The sequence below is a fragment of the Pseudophryne corroboree genome, chromosome 10 (assembly GCF_028390025.1).
Source record: "Pseudophryne corroboree isolate aPseCor3 chromosome 10, aPseCor3.hap2, whole genome shotgun sequence".
Taxonomy (NCBI): domain Eukaryota; kingdom Metazoa; phylum Chordata; class Amphibia; order Anura; family Myobatrachidae; genus Pseudophryne; species Pseudophryne corroboree.
This window is the reverse complement of record NC_086453.1, coordinates 222,932,705-222,955,993: the sequence shown is the minus strand read 5'-3', so window position 1 is coordinate 222,955,993 and position 23,289 is coordinate 222,932,705. Positions and strand designations below refer to the sequence as shown.

The window sequence follows — 23,289 nt, the reverse complement described above, 5'->3', positions numbered from 1 at the left end:
GTCACAAACACACCCAGCGTTCGGCCAGACACTCCTCCGTTTCTCCGGCCACTCCTGCGTTTTTTCCGGAAACGGTAGCGTTTTTTCCCACACGCCCATAAAACGGCCTGTTTCCGCCCAGTAACACCCATTTCCTGTCAATCACATTACGATCGCCAGAACGATGAAAAAGCCGTGAGTAAAATTCCTAACTGCATAGCAAATTTACTTGGCGCAGTCGCAGTGCGGACATTGCGCATGCGCATTAAGCGGAAAATCGCTGCGATGCGAAGATTTTTACCGAGCGAACAACTCGGAATGACCCCCTTCATTCATTAATTGGAATTTTTAATGTTCTCTTTTTGTGACATACAATTTTTTCTCTGCCTTATAAAGTTTAGATACTTTTTACAAAAAAATAATCCTTTTATTGATACTCAAATGGCCTTCTACTATTTCAGCCCATCCAGCCTGTCTTACTATTACTTCAGTTTTGGTGGCAATTGGTGGCTCTTAATAACAAGGGATGTGGCTGAGTTTCTGTGCCACGCCCAAGATTGTGCAGTTTTTGGAATGTGAATAATACATAGACTTGCTTCGCCTTCACTGTCATCAGGGAGTTTATATTGTGGGGTGAGTTTTTAAGACATCAAATGCCTGTATAGTTTGACCCCATGTGGTACAGCTGGGGTAGAAACCATTGCCAGTTACTAGATTAACCAGTGGTTGCTCTTATTGGAGACACATTTTCATAATAATTAGTCACAGACATACACAGAGGCATATCCAGGGGTGTGGTTCATAGGGTTGACCACACTTAGGTTGACAGTGTCTAGATCGACCACTATTGGTCGACAGTAACTAAGTCGACACCCAAAATAGGTCGACACAAGCATTATGTCGACATAAGCAAGGTTGAAATTAGGTTTTTAATTTTTTTTTTTGCTGTAGTTTTCTTCGTAGAGTGACCGGGAACCCCAATTAGTGCACCGTGTTTCCTCACATGGCTCGCTTGACTCGCCATGCTTCGGGCAAGGTGCCTCGTTCTGATGCCGCTGCGCTTGGCACAGGTTACTGTTCCCAATTGTAGTCCATGTGGATCGTAAAGTATTAAAAAGTTAAAAAAGAAAAAAAAATTGTGAACTCATATCGACCTTTTGTCATGTCGACCTAGAACATGTCAACCTAGTGACCATGTCGACATAGAAACCCTGTCGACCTAATGCATGTTGACCAATAGTGGTTGACCTAATGACTGTTGACCTAAGTGTGGTCGACCTAGATACCGGATACCATATCCAGAGAGGACTTTGTTAAGTGTCTTTACATACAGGTAAGGTTTATGAAACATAATACTAGGAAAGTTCTTGCCATTGATGGTCTGTTTATACTATACCATCCTTCTACTACAATGTTTTTGAAACTGGTAATTGATAAAATAACGAAGTCTTCCAATGGTTACTGAGGGCTAAAAGCAATAAAATATTTATAGGGAACTATTATCTCCAATATTAACCTAGAACTCAGAAATTCTGTTCAAAGAAGAGTTCTAATCATTGTCAGGAACCAAAATAGCAACTACAGTATACAACCTGTCCCATACTTGTGCTATCATTGGGCCTAATTCAGACCTGATCGCAAAAGCAAAATCGAGTCCATGCATCAAGTGTACGGGTGGTCGGTGGACTGCTCATACATACAGCCAGATGTGGCAATAAATCTTGTGCTATGCTGCACAGCCGACGCAATGTGTGGGTAATTCAGAGTTGATCATAGATGTGCTAAATTTAGCACATCTACGATCAGTTACTCTGACATGCGTGAGAAAACCCAGCAAGGGGCTAGTCCACCCCGCATTTCAGGCCCTCGGGTGCCATCTAATGACCGCCATCATGCAAAAGCACTTGAATTTCCCCCATAAAGGTGAGGTGCAACTTCTGCTTTTATTATATAGGATATGGTAATATGGTCGACAGAAAGCACTTGATTGGCTATTCATATAGTTAATAGAGCCTCCTAACGTAATGTAGGCCACCCCCCTGACTGATGCCCAAGTCTCATCATGAAATGTGTAAGGGCGTGGCTTACTGACACTGCCTTCCACTGACCTGGCATCTGCCATCTCTTCCATTGCCTAGCCACTCCCGGACACGTGCTTCCTGCCGCGATGTGGGGACAGAACAATCTGCTGCCGCTTGCTGAATTTGACGTGATGTGCAGTCCCGGTATTCGCATTGGAGACGGTTGCTGATTTCCTGGTGCAGTATACTAAACCATGTGGTATCCAGCCCACAGTGTATATTGATTTGGTAGGAGTTGCAATGTTCTTATCGCTTCATAAAATAAATAATTGTACATACTATGGAGTGCCCCATATCTACTTGTTTTTTTTTAGAATGTTGATGGACCTGTGAGATCCTGGGATTGTTTCTTCAGAGGGGAGCTACAATCTTAATAGACAATGAGAGACACTGGTGCTTAAATACACCCACATAGTGGGCAAATCTGTGGACTTGGACTAGCTAAGTATACGTATTAGGTTATATCCACTGAGCGCTCTTCCTATATTCTTTGAATGTATGTGTGTGTGTGTGTGTGTGTGTGTGTGTGTGTGTGTGTTTACAGTATCTATCTATCTATCTATCTATCTATTATATATATATATTATATATATATATATATTGTAACACTGTAGGGGTGCAAGGCACCTTTTCCTGGGGAATATGGCGGCACGCAGCAGCTGAGGAACAACACAAGTCCAGTTTCTGGTACAACTGACCCCGGCCAGTTTTATTGAAACAGAAAATAAAACAAACCCCAAAATAAAAATACCTTGCCTGTCCGGCACTAACTAAACATAAGATATTCCTAACTGTCACTAAACAAAACACAGAGTTCTTCAGTACATACTGTATAGCTCACTTGCATCAGAAAGCGTGTCTCTCACACACAGATCCTGCAGCCTTCCCAGGCAGTCTGCCCATACTAATCAGGTTAGCAGCACTATAACACACTTACACAGCTGAAACCCTGATTAGCCCTCTGTGAGGCCAAAGACCCGAACTGGGCCCAATGTCTAGAACTCGCCTTATCTCTCTCTCAGAGCCTTTACCCAGCTTTTACAGCAAACTGAAAAGGTTCAGACAAAACAAAAAGCATTTTTCCTAGAAGTTAACATTTTCTAAAACATGTAAGACAAGAACCTGGGACAAATATACCTGCCCTCAAACACTATCCCAGTGTTCTTGTCACATATCCCCCTCCCCTGTTTCGACCTAGGGGCCGGAACACTTGTAGCCCCCAAACAGAAGATGCGAGACAATGCATCTGCGTTGGCCAATTGTGTTCCCGGTCTATGTTCGACAGTAAACTTAAAGTCCTGCAACGCTAGAAACCATCTAGTTACACGAGCATTCTTGCCTCTATTTACATACATCCATTTTAAAGGGGCATAGTCTGTCACTAGTCTGAATTGTCTACCCAAGAGGTAATATCTCAAGGTATCTAGTGCCCACTTAATGGCCAAAGCCTCCTTTTCCACAATGGCATACCTTTTTTCATGCTCATTGAGTTTCCTACTCAAATAAATGATAGGGTGTTCGTCCCCATCTCTGGTTTGGGACAGCACAGCCCCTATCCCTACCTCTGAGGCATCTGTCTGTACCACAAATTCTTTTGAAAAATCTGGCGTTATCAATACCGGTTGTGAACATAAAGCCACTTTTAACGCTTGGAACGCTTTTTCTGCATCAGGGTTCCATTTCACCATATTTGACTGCTTCCCTTTGGTAAGGTCTGACAACGGCACCGCTGTGGTCGCAAAATTGGGAATAAACCGTCTATAGTACCCAGTAATTCCCAAAAAAGCCCTTACCTGTTTTTTATTCACTGGACGAGGCCAGTTTTGAATAGCATCAACTTTATTCAATTGGGGCCTAATCAGACCTCTGCCTATGGTGAAGCCCAAGTATTTGACCTCCTCCATTGCGAGGCAGCACTTCTTTGGGTTAGCAGTTAACCCTGCCTCTCTGATTGAGTCCAGTACTGCTTGTACTTTAACCAAATGGGACCCCCAGTCTGTACTGTGAATTACCACATCATCCAAATAGGCAGCTGCATATTTTCTATGGGGCCTCAAAATTGTATCCATCGCCCGTTGAAAGGTTGCTGGAGCCCCATGCAACCCAAAGGGTAACATCTTATACTGGTACAGCCCCTCCGGAACCGAAAAGGCTGTTTTTTCTTTGGCGCTATCAGATAAAGGTATTTGCCAGTAACCTTTGGTCAGGTCCAATGTGGTGAGAAACCTGGCTGTTCCCAGCCTTTCTACAAGCTCATCTACACGGGGCATGGGGTATGCGTCAAACTTGGACACCTCATTTAACTTACGAAAGTCATTACAGAAGCGTATGCTACCGTCGGGCTTCGGGATGAGCACTATGGGACTGGACCACTCACTGTTAGACTCCTCTATGACTCCAAGTTCTAACATGGTTTTAACTTCTTTAGAAATAGCTTCTCGCTGAGCTTCAGGAATCCTATATGGCTTTAAATGAACCCTGACCCCTGGTTCTGTGACAATGTCATGTTTTATTATGGTCGTTCGGCCAGGCAGCTCTGAAAATACCTCCCTATTTTGGATGAGAAATTCTTTAACCTGATGGTTCTGATCAGCTGATAATGTCTCGGACACCTTCACTGCGGGAAGCAACCGGGGTGAAGACACCGAAGGGCAAGGCTCCGCTGACAGAGACAACCTATCTTTCCAGGGTTTGATTAAGTTAACATGGTAGATCTGTTCGGGTTTTCTCTTTCCCGGCTGGTATACTTTGTAATTAACCTCATTCACTTTTTCCCTAATCTCAAATGGACCCTGCCATTTAGCTAGGAATTTGCTTTCCACAGTGGGTACCAAAACAAGAACTCTATCTCCAGGAGCAAATTCCCGTATCTTGGCACTCCGGTTGTATACCCTCTGTTGAGCACTTTGGGCCTGTTCCATGTGCTCTCTGACAATAGGTACCACAGCTGCAATCCTATCCTGCATTTGTGATACATGTTCAATAACGCTTCTATAAGGAGTGGGCTGTCCTTCCCACGTCTCTTTGGCAACGTCCAACAGCCCTCTGGGGTGTCTACCATACAACAAATCAAATGGAGAAAACCCCGTAGAGGACTGAGGAACTTCTCTGACGGCCATTAACAAGTAGGGCAACAAACAATCCCAATTTTTCCCATCTTTATCAACCACCTTTTTAACATACTTTTTAATGTTTTATTAAACCTTTCCACCAACCCATCAGTTTGGGGATGGTAAATGGACGTCCTGAGGTGAGTGACCTTAAATAATTTGCACAATTCTTTCATGACCTTTGACATAAATGGAGTACCTTGGTCAGTTAAAATTTCTTTTGGTATTCCCACTCTACTAAAAACCTGCACCAGCTCCCTAGCTATCGCCTTGGTTGTGATAGTGCGTAAAGGGACAGCCTCAGGATATCGAGTGGCATAGTCCATTATTACCAGGATATACTGATGGCCCCGAGCGGACTTTAACAAGGGCCCCACGAGATCCATGGCTATTCTGTCAAACGGGACCTCTATAATAGGCATGGGAACTAGTGGGCTCCTGAAATGGGGTCTAGGGGCATGATACTGGCATTCAGGACAGGAAGAACAATATTCAGACACTTCTTTATAAACCCCTGGCCAAAAGAACCTTTGTAAAACTCTTTCAGTGGTTTTTTCTGCCCCTAAATGTCCTGCTGTAACGTGACTATGAGCTAAATCTAGCACCGTTCTCCGATAAGGCTGGGGTACTACCAGCTGTTCTACCACATCCTCACCCTTTTTGACAATGTGGTACAAAAGCTCATTACAGATGGCCATGTGGGGATACGTAACCCTGTCACCTGGTACCACAGGCTCCCCATTAACAATCTTAACATTCTCTCTAGCCTTTATCAAGGTAGGATCCTTTAACTGTTCAGATGCAAACAGATCCTTTTTTACTTCCAGGTCAGGCACGCTTTCGTTTCTAACCACTATGTCTCTGTTCCCAGCAAGAGGGTCCTCACTGGACTCCCCATCTGTCACTTCCCCAGCCAAACTGGCAAAAGGCAAAGGGTCAGAAAGTTCCGAAGACACACCTACATCCATACAATCACCGGTATTACCAACTGGCTCTTCACTTCTCACATCTGCTGATAAACGTGATTCCCACAGTTTCCAGAAATGAGGAAAATCCCTCCCTATTATGGCGTTATGCACCAAGGTGGGGACCAGTCCTACTTTAACCATTGCTGACCCACAAGAAGTTTCTATATTCACTTCAGCAGTGACATAATACTGGGTATCCCCATGTATGCAAGTTACCCCAATAGGTATTTGCTGGACCTTTAAGGGGTTCACTAACCCAGTTTTCACGAGGGTAACTAAACTTCCTGAATCTAGCAAGGCCTCTACCCAGTTACCCTCTAAGAACACATCACACATTTGTTTTTCCAGCTCAGGTGAAGGTACCACAGTACAGGCTAACCTAGCAAAGAAAGACATTCTGCGACATTCAAAGGCAGCATCACATTGCATGGGTTCTTGCATGACTGGGCAATTGGCAACAACATGACCTGGCATACCACATCTAAAACATTTAACCACACGATTATCAACCCGTTTGGGCAACATAGACCGTTCTAGCCCCATTGGCCTGTCTCCAGGGCCAGTGTTTACAGTCTCTCCAGCCTTGCGTTCTCTTAACCGCCCAGCAACGTTTTCCCACGGAACAGTCTTACCAGTCTTTACTGAAGGGCGCTGTCGAGGATCTATGGGTTGCTGGGTGGTCATCAGTAGTTCCTCTGCTGCCAAATACCGCTCTACCATGTCCACTAATTGGTCAGCAGTACCCGGGTTTCCATGGCTCACCCACTTGCGCAGGACCATGGGCAAAGATCTCAAGTAGCGGTCCATGACGACTCTTTCAACCATCTGGGGACCAGTTAATGTCTCTGGCTGTAGCCATTTTTTTGTTAGCTGAATAAGGTCGTGCATCTGAGAGCGCGGAGGCTTCTCCATGGCGTACACCCAACGGTGCACCCGTTGTGCTCGTACTGACAGCGTGACTCCCAGGCGGGTCAGGATCTCAGTCTTTAGTTTATCATAGTCCCGAGCCTCAGCAGGGCTTAAATCAAAGTACGCTTTTTGGGGCTCACCTGACAGAAAAGGTGCCAGCAGACTGGCCCATTGTGCTTTTGGCCAGTTCTCACGCTCTGCAGTCCTTTCAAACGTGGTCCAGTAGGCCTCCACATCATCAGCCTCTGTCATTTTCTGCAGGAAGTGACTGGCCCGTATAGAACTAGAGCTGGTCGGAGCACTGACGGCCACATCTCCAATCCGGGCTGCAAGGCTCTGCACCACTTCTGTTAAGGCCTCTCTATCCTGACGCTGTTGCCTGTAAAGTTCGTCAATAGCCACCTGCTGCTGTCTCCTATTTTCCTCCATTGCCACCTGCTGTTGTCTCCTATTTTCCTCCATTGCCACCTGCTGCTGTCGGTTGGCCTCCTGCTGAGCCGCTGTAGCTTGCAGCAAGGCTTTAAGCAGATCCTCCATGTCGACAGATTTTTCAGGCGGCTTTGTAGCTGCTTTCACCCAGGACATATATCAAACCCTCAGGGGTGAGTCTCAGTAACTTCACACTGGGCTGTATCTGCATAAACCACCGTTTTCTGCAGGCCTCACAAAGCTGCTGCTTTCACTTATGCGCAGAACGGGGTTGCTCGCATTCTCCACCAAGTTGTAACACTGTAGGGGTGCAAGGCACCTTTTCCTGGGGAATATGGCGGCACGCAGCAGCTGAGGAACAACACAAGTCCAGTTTCTGGTACAACTGACCCCGGCCAGTTTTATTGAAACAGAAAATAAAACAAACCCCAAAATAAAAATACCTTGCCTGTCCGGCACTAACTAAACATAAGATATTCCTAACTGTCACTAAACAAAACACAGAGTTCTTCAGTACATACTGTATAGCTCACTTGCATCAGAAAGCGTGTCTCTCACACACAGATCCTGCAGCCTTCCCAGGCAGTCTGCCCATACTAATCAGGTTAGCAGCACTATAACACACTTACACAGCTGAAACCCTGATTAGCCCTCTGTGAGGCCAAAGACCCGAACTGGGCCCAATGTCTAGAACTCGCCTTATCTCTCTCTCAGAGCCTTTACCCAGCTTTTACAGCAAACTGAAAAGGTTCAGACAAAACAAAAAGCATTTTTCCTAGAAGTTAACATTTTCTAAAACATGTAAGACAAGAACCTGGGACAAATATACCTGCCCTCAAACACTATCCCAGTGTTCTTGTCACAATATATAGAGAGAGAGAGAGAGAGAGCAGTGGTTCTCAAACTCGGTCCTCAGGACCCCACACGGTTCACGTTTTCCATGTCACCCAGCAGCTGCACTGTGTATCACCAACTGTCACATTTTAAAAATCTACAGGCGACCTGCAAAACATGAACCGTGTGGGGTCCTAAGGACCGAGTTAGAGAACCTGTGATATAGAGCATTAATGATTTTCGGATATTGCAGGTGGCAGAGTCTGAATTTCAGAGATAACTGCTGTGTTATGAATAAAAGTGCAATATTTGTATGGGATATAAAGGGACAGGTGCAAGAATAAGATTTTCGTCAGGGTGCTTACAGACTATGGCCCAAATGTATTAAGCCTTAAAAAGCGATTAAGTTGAGATGGATAAAGAGTGATAAATGACCAGCCTATCAGGGGCAGATGTATTAAGCCTTGAGAAGTGATAGAGCAGTGATAAGTGCAAGATGATAATGCACCAGCCAATCAGCTCCAATATGTAAATTGACAAGTAGGAGCTGATTGGCTGGTGCATTATTACCTTGCTCTTATCACTGCTTTATCACTTCTCCAGGCTTAATACATCTGCCAAAATGGCAGTTAGGAGCTGGTTGGCTGGTACTTTATTACTCTCAATCCATCTCCACTTTATCACTTTTTAAGGCTTAATACATTTGGGGCATAATACTTACCAAGCTAAGTACCCACACTTGACCGCCTATTTTGTGTTTACAGCTCACTTGTGGTATGAATGCTCCATGATGCCAAATCTATTTATCTTACCTCTGTTCCCCTCCTATGTTCTTCCTTTCTGCATCCACACATGCTGCATTCATATTTTCCATTGGCCAAAGCCATGCTGTAGCTCATTATCTGTCACCTGTCTCACAGCTCTGCTGTTTTCTTCTTTACCTCAGTAACTGATGCAAACAGATGCCTTGAGCAGAGATCAAACTTTAGGGAAAAGAAAGATATCACACGGTGCTAGGTCTGGTGAGTATGGAGGGTGTTCTAGCGCTGCAATCTGTTTCTCGGCCAAATAATGCCTCACAGAGAGAGCTGTGTGGGCTGGTACGTTGTCCTGACGGGTAATGAAACCATTGTCCCACAACTCTGGCCTCTTTCTTCTGATTCTTTCCCACAAAGTTACTAAAATATTCTTGAAGTAATGTTGATTCACTTTTGCGCCTTCTGGTACCTAGTCTGTCAAAATAACACACTAGCTATAAAAGAAAACAATTATTATGGTTTGAATTTGGAATTGCTTTGACGTGCTTTCTTTATTCTTGATGATGGCTGAATTTTATTAATAAACCATAGTTTGTGGGGGGTCTTTTTATGTTTTTTTTTATTTGGTGGTCAATAATATAACAGATGATATATGCTTTATATATGCAAGGAGGGGAGGGAGATTAAGGTGGTTAAAGGTAGGTGAGTAGCTTTGCCCTCCATGGTGCTAGCCACACCCCACAGCACAGGCTACACCCTTATGTCAGTAGTCACACCCCCACCATGCTGGTCACACCCCTTACGGTGGCACACAATAGGCCCTTCATAAATTTCAGCTCCAGGCCCATGAGGACCTTAATCTGCAACTGGGGTTAGGCACTAGGGGACGGTTAGGGTTAGGCTGCGGGAGGGTGGGGGGTGGTTAGGGTTAGGCTGCGGGAGGGGACTGTTAGGGTTAGAATGCGGAAGGGGTGGGTTAGGGTTAAAATACTTACCAAAATCCGTCATGATTTTGAACGTTAAGATGCTGCAGTCATTACAGTGCCAATATAAAGCAAGAATAGTTTTGTAAATGCTGATCTTTAACTGTCTGTGTTTAGTAACATGCAATAGTGGAAGGAGATCTAAGGATGGACTTGTTCAGGCTGGAATTTCTATTCCTGTGCAGCGTAGTTCCAAGATTGTCACTTACAACAAGACTTCAAGGAAATGACTGAGTGGGTCAAAGGTAGATTCGTTTTACTTCTGTGAGATCATACCTGTATTTTACTTAACTACCAACAGACGATAGGGCTTTTTGTTATACTGTATATATGCAAATATGAGTACATTTTTAAAAATCTGTCCAGTTTTACATTTGCATATCAGATTTTCAAAAGAATTGTTTTGTACATTACATTGCAGTACGTATGGAGTTGTGAAAAACTCGGCATGCTACTAGAACGGGTGTAGTATTGTATGCCGGCGACCAGCATACCGGCGCCCGAATCCCGACCGCCGGCATACTGACAGCGTGGCGAACGCAAATGAGCCCCTTGCGGGCACGGTGGCGCGCTATTTATTCTCCCTCCAGGGGGGTCATGGACCCCCAAGAGGGAGATAAAGTGTCGGTATGCCAGCTGTCGGGATTCCAGCGCCGGTATACTGGTATAAAGGGGGACTGGCTGCCGTAATGTGTAAAAAGGGGGACGCTGTCTGCTGTAATGTATAAAAGGGGCTCTACCTGGTGTAGTGGCGCTACTGTGCAGCGTAATTTGAATAATGTAGACTACTGTGCACCGTAGTATGAATTGATATTATTTTGTGGCCACGCCCCTTCCCTGTGAAGTCACGCCCCTATAATTTTTTTGCGCGCCTACGGCGCGCACTGCCCCTATCTTACATGGGGGGGGCGCCACTGTCATTTCTTGCACACAGCGCTAAAATGCCTAGTTACGGCACTGGGTGCAGGTAGTACATCGGCTAGGAGGTCCATCTTCCCTGTCACAGTTGCATGTGTTATATACATTTTTCACCATTGGTAAATACATAGGAGACCTTACAAACTTATGCATTGGGGTCTACAATATATCTAGTTATGCCTCTGGACCTGCTCATGGCAATGTGATATAAAATGAACTGGAGGGCATTATGTTACATAATAGAAACTAGGGCACTGTAATATCGCACAATATGAAGTGGAGGGACTAGGGTGTGGCGAAATATGAAATGGGGCAGCACTGTAATATGACATAATATGAACTGGGGACACGTTATGTCATAATGTGAATTGAGGATACTGTGTTGCATAATGTCTACTGGTAGCCATACAATGTGACATAATGTGAACTAGGGCACTACTATGGTTCACAAAATAAATTAGGGCACTACTATTGGGCAAAACATTAACAACTGCTGCAGAGAGGTGTCTTGCTTGAGGCATTGGGATGGGGGTCCCTTCAAAATGTTGCTATGGGACCCACAAGGTTCTGCCCTTGCCCATGTCCCCTGAGGTTAAGTAATATCTATGTGGTCACAATTTTCCATTGTATTATGAAAAGATGCCATATAACACAATGTATACTTTATATATATATATTTTTATACATTCAAAGTAAATTTAGTAAAGTTATGCTAAATAGTAAAGGAAACTGAGATATACAAAGCAGCAGAGTTTAATAAACTTTAAATACACTTCATTCTTCCGCCACCTTTTCTTGTATAGGATTCCTCATTCTTGCAAACTCACAATAAGCAGTTTCCAGACAGGAGCCATTTTTCTTGACTGTAGCATAAGTGTGTCAATAGTCCCAATATTTGCACTACTGTCCTAATTCCCAGCTGTCAAAAGGTTATATTGTTGTAGTGTATTGTAAAGGCCTTGTGAGAAAGAATGTGGTGTGGGTGCACTCAAGAATAATAGAAAGTATTATCTAATTAATTAATCTAAATGCAGATTCAAGACCATACAGATGGGATTAACTGCTGCTGGTCTCAATATAACTTTGGATAACTCTTAAGAATACCTTTAAATCTGTTGAAAATCCATTGAAGATTTTTTGGTGTCAATATAAATCCTTAGAATCTTAGGAATAGGAAATCATGACAAACATTACTAATCTGTAGAATTTAAATGAGAAAGCTTCATATATGCTTCCAGTATAATTTAATTATGGTGTTTTCATCTGAGAATGAGAAACATTCCTGTCACTACAATTTGAAAGTCCATTAGTTGGACAACTAACACCCCTGAAGAAGTCGCCACAGACGAAACGCGTTGGTTGAAATAAATTTTTAATGTTGTATTGGCATTGTACTAATAAGAAGTGAATGTGTATAGAGAAAGCCCTTGATCAGTTATCAGTTATCAGTTACGCGATGGCTCTGGATGGTGGAAGGTGACTGTGACTTGGTGTGCGGGTCTTGAACGGTCCACATGGGACCGAGGTCGACGGACGTACTGGTTTGATCTTTATCACATCCTTTCTATATGCAAGACACTCTTTTATGAAAAAGCATTTGATGATGCTGTATAAGCTGCTATTTATTCAATGAATTTTTTTGCTGAGCCACCACCATCAATGTGATTCCTCCTGGAATGCCCATGGTTGGGCAAAAATAAATATTTATGAGATTTTTTCATTTATCATGACTGTTTGAGTGCCTCTTTTCTATCTATATATATATATATATATATATATATATATATATATACAACTCTCAGCTCCGGCACTCCAGACGTCCCTTAGGACCTACTTGCAGCGGTGCTTGCAGCGGTACCGTCATCCCAGACCCCGTGGGTCTGGGATGACGGTACAGGGTCTACCATTCTCCCAATTCCTGCGGGTGTGTAGGGTGAACAGTGACAGTGCTGTTAGAGATGCGCAGCTGGAGGAAATGGAGCAGAGGTTTGCTAAAAGAGGCTATCCTCGGGACCTCCTTTGCACGGCCAGACAGAGGGCTGTAGCCAAAAATAGGGAGGAGTTACTAAAGCCCACGCAGACACGGGACATGTCTAGAACCATCCCGTGGGTTAAAGAATTTAATGTATACAGCGAACAAGACTCCAGGAAGTTGCGACATTTGTGGCCCATAGTATCTACAGACCCTGAGTTAAAAGTATTTCATGATAAAAGGGTAATGCCCAGCTATACCAGGGGTCGTAACATCAGAGATATGGTAGTCAAGACCGACATGGCTAAGTTGAAGACTCCTCTCACTAGACATTTTCTGACCCGCAGAAATGGGTGCTTTAAATGTACAGGGTGCACTACGTGCACCCATATGTCCCCAGGGGACAGTATCTCGCATCCTTTCTCTGGGAAAAAATACAGTATCAGATGGCCCCTTACCTGTACCTCTAAATACGTGATATACGCCATCATCTGTCCATGCGGACGTTATTACATCGGGAAAACCGAATGCCAATTCAAGGTGAGGATGGCCCAACACAGGCTAGCTATAAGGAATGCGCTGGCATCAGGTAACGGGGAACAGCCAGTGGCTAAGCACTTTGTAGAATATAGACATAGCATGGCCACATTTAAACACCGGATAATAGATCATGTCCCTGAATCTCCCCGGGGGGGTAATAGGGGCAAGAAACTCCTTCAACTTGAGTCTATGTGGATACATAGGCTCAATACCCTTAAACCGGGCGGGCTTAATGACAGTCTTGGGCTCATTAACTTCTTGTGATTAAAGAGAGCAGGTTAGGACAGTGATGCTATGTTCAGATTTTTCTTCACTCTTTTTAGGCCATGTTTACATATGAGTGTAGACCGTTTTTAGGGGGTACCTAACAGAGTTATGCTGACATTTTACTGACATTTGAGACTTACACATAGACACTTTGAACAGGATTATAGACAGTATTGATACGGCACATACTCTGTTTTAGATATGTCTCAGCCCCTCTGGTCAGCAGTTCTTTATATATATCATGCACACAGTGTATTATGTCGATTTAGTATGTGACACCGATAGACACAGTTCTATGTATAATTAGCGCTTTATGCACGATCACTTAAAAGTCACTTACAAATTGTTTATTGCATATTGCCAAAGTGTTGTTGGCCTTCAATAGCACTATCATGCACTTTTGTTTATCTATAATGTATGTACTATCAGAATCTTTTAATTAGGCACGAGTGTCTTTTACATGTGTTGTTTTGTTTACAGCGTCTCCATGGCCACGCAGGAGGGAGCCGCGTCGTCACTTCCGGTTCCGCTGATGCGAGCGGTGACGCCGAACGGGAAACCCAATTGACGTGGCCAGGGGAGAACGCACGTGTGGGAGCAAGTGAAGGGGGGTAAGTTTATCACTATATAAGATTGTTTTACACACTGTTGTGGTTATCCTGACGAAGGGGAGGTGGTCCCCGAAACGTTGACAGCACCTAATACATGTTTGAAGTTTTTGCAAGCCTCCGAGTGCCGCCTCGTTATTCTTTGTTGTATATATATATATATATATATATATATATATATATAGATATATATAGATACATACACACACACACACAGTATAATACACACACACACACACGAATGAATCGGCACTCTCTCCTATCACAGTTCACTGCCCTGGTGCCATCCGGAAAAATCCTATATACAACAAGCCCAGCAGCGGCGGCACTCACGGGTCTACTCACAGTCAGTAAAGTGCATAAAGTGCATTTATTTCATCACTCAGTGTCCGACGTTTCGGGGCCACAACGCCCCTGTTTTTAGGTGTTTAAACAATCAATTGTTTTAATTATATATGTTATTGAAATAATTTGCACTTGGCAACCAGCTGTGATGAATTGAAATAATTAAGTGATGGCCTTAAAAAGGAGAGACGTACTGATATAGACCACACCCCCTGACAAAGTCCAACGGTGACGAAACGCATTGGGCGTGGCCAATTTAGGACGTGTTTGATCTGCTGAATGCGAGCAGTATGTCTGTAAGCTGAGACGCTGATCTATTGGAGACTGTAGCCAGAACTGTGCAGGATGAGCCGCAGGCTGTGATCCGGAGACGGCAGCGATTCTTCTTCAAACTGGTGCTTTTAAACTAAGATGTATTTGAGCATATGTTAGGTGTAGTAAAACAATCTGACATTTGTATCTCACTGAGTGCGCCCTCGTTTCTTTCAGTGTAAATATATATATATATACACACACTGCTCAGAAAAATTAAGGGAACACTAAAATAACACATCCTAGATCTGAATGAATTAAATATTCTTATTAAATACTTTGTTCTTTACATAGTTGAATGTGCTGACAACAAAATCACACAAAAATTATCAATGGAAATCAAATTTATTAACCCATGGAGGTCTGGATTTAGAGTCACACTCAAAATTAAAATGGAAAAACACACTACAGGCTGATCCAACTTTGATGTAATGTCCTTAAAACAAGTCAAAATGAGGCTCAGTAGTGTGTGTGGCCTCCACGTGCCTGTATGACCTCCCTACAATGCCTGGGCATGCTCCTGATGAGGTGGCGGATGGTCTCCTGAGGGATCTCTTCCTAGACCTGGACTAAAGCATCCGCCAACTCCTGGACAGTCTGTGGTGCAACGTGGCGTTGGTGGATGGAGCGAGACATGATGTCCCAGATGTGCTCAATTGGATTCAGGTCTGGGGAACGGGCGGGCCAGTCCATAGCATCAATGCCTTCGTCTTGCAGGAACTGCTGACACACTCCAGCCACATGAGGTCTAGCATTGTCTTGCATTAGGAGGAACCCAGGGCCAACCGCACCAGCATATGGTCTCACAAGGGGTCTGAGGATCTCATCTCGGTACCTAATGGCAGTCAGGCTACCTCTGGCGAGCACATGGAGGGCTGTGCGGCCCCCCAAAGAAATGCCACCCCACACCATTACTGACCCACTGCCAAACCGGTCATGCTGGAGGATGTTGCAGGCAGCAGAACGTTTTCCTTGGCGTCTCCAGACTCTGTCACGTCTGTCACATGTGCTCAGTGAGAACCTGCTTTCATCTGTGAAGAGCACAGGGCGCCAGTGGCAAATTTGCCAATCTTGGTGTTCTCTGGCAAATGCCAAACGTCCTGTACGGTGTTGAGCTGTAAGCACAACCCCCACCTGTGGACGTCGGGCCCTCATACCACTCTCATGGAGTCTGTTTCTGATCGTTTGAGTAGATACATGCACATTTGTGGCTTGCTGGAGGTCATTTTGCAGGGCTCTGGCAGTGCTCCTCCTGTTTCTCCTTGCACAAAGGCGGAGGTAGCGGTCCTGCTGCTGGGTTGTTGCCCTCCTACGGCCTCCTCCACGTCTCCTGATGTACTGGCCTGTCTCCTGGTAGTGCCTCCATGCTCTGACAGACACAGTAAACCTTCTTGCCACAGCTCGCATTGATGTGCCATCCTGGATGAGCTGCACTACCTGAGCCACTTGTGTGGGTTGTAGACTCCGTCTCATGCTACCACTAGAGTGAAAGCACCGCCAGCTTTCAAAAGTGACCAAAACATCAGCCAGAAAGCATAGGAGCTGAGAAGTGGTCTGTGGTCACCACCTGCAGAACAACTCCTTTATTGGGGGTGTCTTGCTAATTGCCTATAATTCCCACTTGTTGTCTATTCCATTTGCACAACAGCATGTGAAATTGATTGTCAATCAGTGTTGCTTCCTAAGTGGACAGTTTGATTTCACAGAAGTGTGATTGACTTGGAGTTACATTGTGTTGTTTAAGTGTTCCCTTTATTTTTTTGAGCAGTGTATGTATATATATATATATATATATATATATGTGTGTATGTATATATATATATATATATATATATATATATGTGTATGCATGTATGTGTGTACACACACATATATATATATATATATATATATATATATATATATGTACACACATACATATACTGTATTACACATACTGTATTACTTAAAGAATATAGAGGTGCAGGGAAAGCTAGTAACTCTGTACTTGGATAAATGTTGCAATGCAAGGGGAGCCAATGTATTTCTGTCATTAACCGACAAACACTGGAGAACTGTTACAGAACTGGTAGAAATTGTTCCCGGAGAGATTTCCGGTGATTGGGAAGTGGAACCAGTGTAGTGCAGGAACTGAGGGGGTCTGATATATGTTTTCCTCATTCAATGGGCCATGCAAACAAGGACAAGGCAGACAAAGTTGAGACTGCAGATTGCAGCAAGAACTGTAGAATTCAACTAGGCTGGGTCTAGAGCAGTAACAACCGACTGTGGATAACTTGGCTTGACCTGGAATAGTAACAGCAGGCTCTGTATATAACTAGGCTGGACCTGGAGTAGTAATAGCGGTTCTGAGATTACCAGGCTGGACCTGGATTACTGTAGCAGCGGCTCTGTAGATAACCAGACTGGATCTGGAATAGTAACAGCAGCAGACTCAGTGGATGTGTAAACAGACTGGATCTGTACACTGTGCAAACAAGTGCTGCAGCAAGCAGATCTAGACTTAAACGAAGGTGGGGAGCGACGTTGTTGAGGCGCCAATGCCTTGCCCGGCCTCTTCTTTTAAACCTCCGCCCCACTGCTATTGGATGTGCGGTTCACGTGATTGACTGGGATGCCGTGATTGGCTATCAAGCTGATCTGACTCACGAGGAAGATGGCGGTGCCCATAGATTACCGCTGGCAGGAACTCTCCCAGCGTGGACACTGGTCGGCCGAGACCACAGACCCGTGGACACAGCCCCAGCAACGGGAGACCCAACTCTGGCTCCGGATCAGAATGCGCTTCAGGGAGATAAGCGCTGTAGCCGCTGCTTGCGGAACATGACAACAGCTTTATTACACTGAAATTTAGATTTCAGTTTGAATACAGTATGTCCCTCTCTAATCTAAATCTCTATGCACATTTTAAATCTGCCCCACCTGTAGTTCAGCATGGTGTTATTAATACTTCTTTTACACCCAAGTCCTGGATCCATCCCTGGACAGTGAACACGGGTTTCAAGTCAAGTCACATCGGCTTGAACCCTGTTTACACCGCAGGCTGGACCCAGGATATTGCTGGGACTTTCTTCTGCCGGAGTTCGAAGATGACATCATCTACAAGTGCCGGGAATGTGACTCTCCCTATGCAGTGAACGGGACCCGGGTTGGACAACCCAGGTTACCCGTTCACACTACCCTGCATCCAAGGTCCTTCTTGGACCAACCCGGGTTAACCCGCAAATATCCCAGGTTTTGCAGCAGTGTACACGATGCACATTTACTTTTTTTTTTTTTTAGTTGCTTTACTCCCACCTCAGAATTAGCCCTAGAATCTACAGCATAGCCATCTCTAATGCTAAATGTAAATATGGCAACATTTAGAATCAGCGGATTAGATTTAGTTAGAAAATGCGAGATAATGCTAATCTAATGCAGAACACAGAACTATCTTAAGCCTTTTAGACACACTAGCTTCTAGCGACCAACTCATGTTCACACACAATCAGTGTTCGCTCAAAGATTAGTGAATCTTTTTTTTCCCGAGTGTGTGCAGTGCCCATGTGCATGATCCAAATGTATGCAGAATCAATATGAAAGGTGTATCTTCTCACCAAATCAACTGTATAATAATTAATATAAACACAATGCCACAGAGAACAACATTATATGATTTAGAAAAAAAAAACAGCACTCAAGTCACTAAAAGTTCAGCTTTTAATTTGAGCTCTTAAAAGTATTTTGACTCAGTAGCTCAGTCATTCTGACTCAATCCTATAAAGAAGTTGGAACTCTGCACAAACAACTCTGTCCTCTAAGACCCGATACTAGTAACCTGATCCATTGTATTAGTTGCACATGGAAAATCATATAAGGGTTTATGTCTTCCAATATTGCCCACTGTATCATTAAATTAACTTAATACCTAATTAACCAATGTATTTACCAAATTGTATTTTCACATTTCTGATTAGTTTCAGTTTAAACATCAACAATATTACCATTTAAAAGCAGCCTTTATAGACTAAACTGAATAAACAGTTTTTTCCTTGACAAATTACATATGTTCAGAGCCGACCCTAGGAATAGGCAAACTAGGCAAATTCCTAGGGTATTTGAATTGCCTAGGGGCAGAAGCAGCTTCTGCCGATTAAAAGGATATGCAGCATGCCTATATTCTGTGTGTGACTGCGGCTCTATCTGATTACGAAATGCTTTTCTAATGTGCGGCACTATGTGTATAAAGTGTACTACAGTACTTTGTGGTGTAACGTATAGAAAGGGCACTACTGTGTGGTCTAATGTGAATAAAGAGCAATATGGTGTAGTGTAATGTGAATAAGGGGCACTACTGTGAGGAGTAGCGTGGTACTACTGTTTGATGTATCGTGAATAAGAGACACTATTGCATGATATAATGTGAATAAAGTTGCTTTACTGTGTGGCGTAATTTCAACTGGGGGTATTATTGTGTGGCCATGCCCCTTCCCAGCAAGAACACGCCCCGTTTTGGGCTGCGCAGCGAATGTGCACACTGTTCCTATTTAAATTATAGGGGGTAGGAGCACCAAAATGAAGACTGCTATGGGTGAGGGTGATTTTGTTGGGAAAGGGGAACAGGGTCAGAGGCAGAGCATCTGTGCAAGGGGGCACCAGCCAAAATATTGCCTAGGGCATCATATTGGTTAGAGCCGGCTCTGCATATGTTTATATAAAAATAAAGGTCTTTCATATTTGCCTACTCAACTCCCGATTTTTGGGGTAGTCCCCCACACCCCCAGAAGAGTGGGCATTCCTCCCGCATTCTGCCCACTTCTGTGCGGAGGAGACGGAGGCTAGTGATGCGATTCTATGTTATTTGTGTCATTTAGGCCCCGTCCCATATTCAAACATGCACGATTCACTGCACTTTGTTATGAGTGGAGGGGGCCAAATTACACAAGTTCTCCGTCCCCATCACAGCCCACCTGATTGTCCTCCCTGGGCTTATCCCGGAGAGGACAATTTAAAAGTAGGGAAGTATGAGGTCTTTGTATGCTAAAAATTCCAAAATGTGCTCCATGTTGGTTAGGCCATCTAAAATAAAATAAAATATTAAACTAACATTCTTTGATTAAAAACAGGTTTCACTTTTGAAAATTCCAAATTTCAATGAGTTCATGACCTTCTAGAATTTCAATCAGGAAACCATGGGGCTGACACTGCTCTTACAGCAAGACGGGAAGTTATTCTGTTAAAGCAAATGCCAATTATAAAGAATGGCCGCATTTGCCTCAGAGAAGACCAATATGCTTGCAACATGTATATAAATGAAAACATACAGAAACAGTGTTTTACATAACTACTGAGAACCATGGCCAGTCTAACATGTAATAAAACTTTATTGATTACATTTTAAACACTTTTTTTTTACAATGCTGTATTTAACAGAACGGTAAAATAAAGATACATTTGAAGGAAACAAGAAGGATAAAAAGCTATTTGATATAATCAGATGTGTACGTATAAACAAGAGGCAAAATGAGGCAGCCAGCTCCGGCAGCAGGTTTGGGAGACTAAATATTTTATTTTTTTGCTCTAAAGGTGGGTACACACTAGGCGACATGCTCTATGAGCGACGTCGCCTAGTGTTTCCCCTCCTGGGCCGGTCAGAGGCAGGCCGTACACACTGAGCGTTATGATGACCATATTGCTCAGTGACGTCACGCAGCGGCTGGGCGTTGCAGGCAGCTCTTGGATGACTATTCAAATTGAGCTGCCTGCATGGCCGACAGCGAGGGTCGATAACGGCCCATGGGGCCGAGCATCGCTGGTCGATGGTGGCATACACATTTGCAGAGAAAGTGAACGCCGTCGCTCAGGAAGGGTAAAAATGAGCGATGTCGCTCATTTTCTCGGCAAGTGTGTATGCACCTTAAGAGTATAATTTAGTGAGCTTTGTTTGTTGGAATCGCTAATAATGACAGCAATATTTGTCTTTTACAGAGTGCACTGCTCATATGCATACAGTATATTTATGGTAGATTATGCCTAGGATTAAAAGGGCGTTATTTCAGTATGATCAGGCACAGCCCTGCTAATGGTCTTCTGCAATTAGCTGCTTTTACAGCATCCTGTTATAGCACCACTTCCCTCTCTGCAGAACAGAACGTATAATGTCCAAATAGCTTTAGCATTATTACTCATAGCACCAGTCATATTATGTAGATTTGTACACAGATTATTCCTTTGTTCTTGAGTCAATATAATAATAAATTTGTGTATTATATATCACTTTTTCCCCCCAACTGCTTTACATTTGCTTTTCAAAAAAACATATGATATGAAATTAAATTAAGGGGGGAATTCAATTAACCGTGGAAATGTAACACGGATTAATTGAAGCAGTGGTGCTATGTAATTAGTCATGAAGGCAGTACACAGGCTGCAGTTAATGAGGATTTTTTTTCCAAGCCTGAGCAAGCCTGAAAAGAAATCCATGTTAAATAGTCTATTTTTGGGGTGCCGCAACTGTTAACCCACAGGTCCGGGAATTTATCCCAGATTCTATGGGTTAACAACCGTTAATACTGTAATTTACAGTGCAAGGAAAAGGGTCTCTAATTAAATAGCCCTGTGTGTTAAAGCCTGAGGCTACCACCTTTTTTCACCTGTGGCAAATTACCGCATCTTTTTCCAAGTTACTAGAGTACAGAAAAGAAAGCTAAGTAAGTGAGTTGTACATTCTTTTTTTTTTTTTAGAAATGCTTGTGTCAACAGGCGAGTCTTGAGTCTCTTTTTGAAGGATTGTAGAGTGAAGGTCTCAAAAACCGTGTGAGGAAGCGAATTCCATAGAGTTGGGGATGCAGAACCAACAGCGCAACCACCAAATAAAGTAATAAGAGATTCTATGTACTGGGACTAGTCCTTCATCTGCAGATTGAAGTAAGTGAGTGGGGGTGTTAGCAATCAGAATCTGCTTATGCTACCTTGGACCATGGCTGTGTAAGTCAGTAAGAACAGTATCCTGTACACATGCATTTCTCTAATTATTACCTGTAAGCTGATGTTCCACTATTTCAAATGGAAACTTTATTTTATTTATCACATAGATTCATTACTCCTGTACTCTCCGCTTAACAATGTGCAGAACTTCTAGGGCGGTATATTTGCTGATTGCTACTTCAATGTCACAACAACCAGCTAAGACACTGCCAAAGAAACACTCACAGACAGTGACCAGGTTGGGATCTCTTGCCGATAAGTTTCTTCTTTCCACAGAGTCACCCCTACAAATAGAAAACAAACAACTAATAAAAGAGGAATGCCCAATGCCGCCGACCTCCACAGAAGAACCAAAACATGAGTCACATCCAACTGTGGCCGCAAAGGGAATACTCAATGACTGATCATTGTTAGTTCTGAACTGAAGACAAATGAATAGTGAAGAAAGCATGTCACATTAGATCAGTGTGGTATTTGTATTAAATCAATGTGGTTTTCATATCATGGGTTTGGATCCAAGACAAAAAAAAACCCAACATCCAAAAAACACATCTAGAAGTAAATAAGAGCGTTGAGTCAGCTACCCACTCATCCTCCACTCAACTGGACATAATTAACATTTTTTTTTTGTAAATGTAAAGAATATACACGAAAAACAAGTGATCTCGTTTTGGAAATATTTAGCCTTCTAGCTCTTATTTTAGAAGAGTTGAAATTTGTGGAGCTGTCACAACAACCTTATTTTATATACCCCAGAGTCACAGGTACAAACAAATTAGCTTGTGCATCTGAGAATTCTAAAAATGCCACCAATGGAGAAGTGTTTTCCGTAAATAAAATCAATATATATATATATATATATATATATATATATATATATATATATATATGTTATTCCTACAGGTGGAGTCTCCTATATCCCAAATGCTTGGGACCAGAAGCATTTTGGATTTTTCCGTATTTTGGAATATTTGCATACCATAATAAGATGACTTAGGGATGGGACCCTGAGCCTAAACACGAAGTGCATTTATGTTTCATATACAGCTTATGGCCTGAAGGTAATTTTAAACAATAGTTTTGTGCATGAAACAAAGTTTGTGTACATAGAACCATCAGAAAGCAAAAGTGTCACTATCTCAGTTATGCTCAAAACATTTTGGATTTTACAATACTTTAGATATCGGATTTTCGGATACAGGAGACTCAACCTATGATATAGTCAGTGCATCTCCAATTAATGACTACCTGCATGGATCACCATTTTATCACCTACTTTTGTGCTAAATCACATCCACAAATGTTAACAA

The 23,289-nt window shown here is 43.2% G+C and overlaps 1 long non-coding RNA gene across 3 annotated transcripts in view; it reads left to right on the top strand.

Moving 5' to 3' along the window:
• The window catches only part of LOC134966401 (uncharacterized), a 98,047-nt gene extending 75,405 nt beyond the window's left edge, over positions 1-22,642 (top strand). For 2 of the 3 annotated variants that reach the window (XR_010188641.1, XR_010188642.1), the window contains exons 2-4: positions 14,229-14,359; positions 21,737-21,919; positions 22,256-22,642. This is a non-coding gene — a long non-coding RNA (uncharacterized LOC134966401). Of the gene's footprint in view, positions 1-9,022; positions 9,333-10,168; positions 10,297-14,228; positions 14,360-21,736; positions 21,920-22,255 lie in introns of those variants that run through there. The other variant, XR_010188640.1, reaches the window with a different exon arrangement.
• The last annotated feature ends 647 nt before the right edge of the window (positions 22,643-23,289 follow it).